Consider the following 2516-nt stretch of genomic DNA (forward strand, 5'->3'; position numbering starts at 1 on the left):
TGATTTTCTTTAGTTATTTGTCCATGGTTTCCTTTAGCTCTTCCACTATGTTTAAGACAGTTGATTCAAAGTCTTTGTCTAGTAAGTCAGTACATTCTTCTTCAGGAACAATTTCTTTCCATTGCTTTTCCTGTGAATGAGTCATACTTTCATACATGCATAATTCATGTTTTTTGAAGTTGAAAACCAGACATTTTCAATATTATAATGTGGTAACTGTGAAAATTACATTTTCTAAACTATTTTTATATAGACTGTATTCTTTATTGTATGTGGTCACTGCAGTCATATAGTTGTAGATGTGTGATCTTGTTTCTGAGTTCTCTATTCTATTCCATTGGTCTATGTGTCTGTTTTTGTACCAGTACCATGCTTTTTTGGTTACTGTAGCCTTGTAGTATAGTTTGAAGTCAAGTAGCATGATGCTTTCAGCTTTGTTCTTTTTGCTTAAGATTGTCTTGACTATAAAGCTCTTTTTGGTTCTATATGAATTTTAAAATCGTTTCTTCTAATTCTGTGAAAAATGTCAATGGTAGTTTAATGAAAATAGCATTGAATCTGTAAATTACTTTGAGCAGTATGACCATTTTCACGATATTGATTCTTTCTATCCATGAGCATAGAGTGTTTTTCCATTTGTTTGTGTCCTCTCTCTCTGATTTACTTGAGCAGCAGTTTGTAGTTCTCCTTGAAGAGATCCTTCAATTCCTTTGTGAGCTGTATTCCAAGGCATCTTATTCTGTTTGTAGCAATTGTGAATACAAGTTTATTCACGATTTGACTCTCTGCTTGTCTATTGTTGTTGTATAGGAATGCTTGTGACTTCTGCACATTGATTTGGTATTCTGAGACTTTACTGAAGTTGCTTATCAGCTTAAGAAACTTTTCAGCTAAAACAATGGGGTTTTCTAGATATATGATCATGTCATTTGCAAACAAAGACAATTTGACTTCCTCTCTTCCTATTTGAGTATCCTTTCTTTCTCTTACCTGATTGCCCTGGCCAGAACTTCCAACACTTTGTTGAATAGGACTGGTAAGAGAGGGCAGCCTTGCCTTGCCTTGTGCAGGTGTTAAAGGGGAATGCTTCCAATTTTTGCCCATTCAGTATGATACTGGTTGTGAGTCTGTCATACACGACTTTTATTATTTTGAGGTATGTTCCTTCAATACCTAGTTTACTGACAATTTAAAAATATGGAATGCTTCATGAATTTGCATGTCACCCTTGTGTAGGGGCCATGCTGATCTGCTCTGTATCTTTCCAATTTTAATATATGTGCTGCCAAAGTGAGTAGTGATCACAAGTTCTTAGAAGTGGAGATAAGTGAAGAACTGTGGGTGAGATGGAGTGTTGAATTTCATCTATAGTAATTTCTGCATCTAACAAAATGGGATTATCTCTGTCTTTTATTCTTTAATTAAGTGGTAAAATGCATTACAGATTTAAAGTTTAAACATTCTTGTATCCTGGGGGTGAATAACCTGGGCAGGATATTTAATTTATTTATAGCTCATTGGTGGACACAGTCTAGTACTGTTTTTCTCAGTATTTTTACCTCTAATTGCTTCGAAGTGATTATCCTATCATGCTTTTCTCTTATGTATTCCCTTGCTGGATTTAGAATCAATGTTATTTATACATAAACAATAATGAATTTGCTGGCTTTCTCTATGTTTCCTCATACTCTTGAATATTATGTATAAATTCAGTAACCTTCTTTGAAGTTTTGATAGAAGTAATCTGTAAAACAGTCTGGATATGCCTGAAGGGAAATAAAGTTTTACAACCGTTTTAACTTCTTTACTTGGAATAAGTTCTCCCCATTGACATAATCTTGTTCATACTCTCAAAATTATTTAAACCTCTACTATATCTTTAGTGGCATATTTATCTATCATAATGTTATTTTATTCTTAATTACCATTGCCTGTTTTACTTCTTCATCCGTAAAAAACAGCTGCTTTTGGTGGGCTGAGCCCTCAGCAGTGGCAGCTGCCAGGTCAGCTTTGGTGAGTGGCGACTCAATTGCTGTGCCCATGCAGTGTCCATCGCAGCCACCACGGCCACTTTGTGCAGGGACTCCATGAGCAAGCCCTGTACGGCTGAGTGGCATCGTCCATGAAGCCATCTCACTCACCTGGTCACAGGGAGCCCCAGCCCCTTAAAGACCCTCTGGTAGGCATCCACACACAACCACTATTGTCATGCACTCGGCCTATAGCAAGAGGTCTATGCGTACCTCTCTCCTCTACCTCCCAATTCTCCAACTCTATTTTCCCCAAGTTCGTGACTGGCCAGCCAAGGCATGAGCCACTGCCCATGACTCTTTCATTCATGCACTACTGGGCATCATTTCACACCCCCCACCTCCCATGGGCTTGTTGGGGTTTGATTCCTAGTTCCTGGCTTGAGAGCCATTTCCAAAGCTGTTCTGGTGTCAGCTCCCAAGCCTACTGCTGTTGTTATAGATTTTCCTCTTTATATGTATTTATTTCCTGGAATTAAAAACAAT

General features: G+C 37.6%; 1 non-coding gene across 1 annotated transcript; it reads right to left on the minus strand.

Moving 5' to 3' along the window:
- Positions 1-1191: 1191 nt before the first annotated feature.
- LOC111533275 lies at positions 1192-1298 on the minus strand. The gene has a single exon (XR_002728812.1). It is a non-coding gene; the product is annotated as a U6 spliceosomal RNA (small nuclear RNA).
- Positions 1299-2516: the final 1218 nt, after the last annotated feature.

Source organism: Piliocolobus tephrosceles, unplaced genomic scaffold, assembly GCF_002776525.5.
Source record: "Piliocolobus tephrosceles isolate RC106 unplaced genomic scaffold, ASM277652v3 unscaffolded_13749, whole genome shotgun sequence".
Lineage (NCBI taxonomy): Eukaryota > Metazoa > Chordata > Mammalia > Primates > Cercopithecidae > Piliocolobus > Piliocolobus tephrosceles.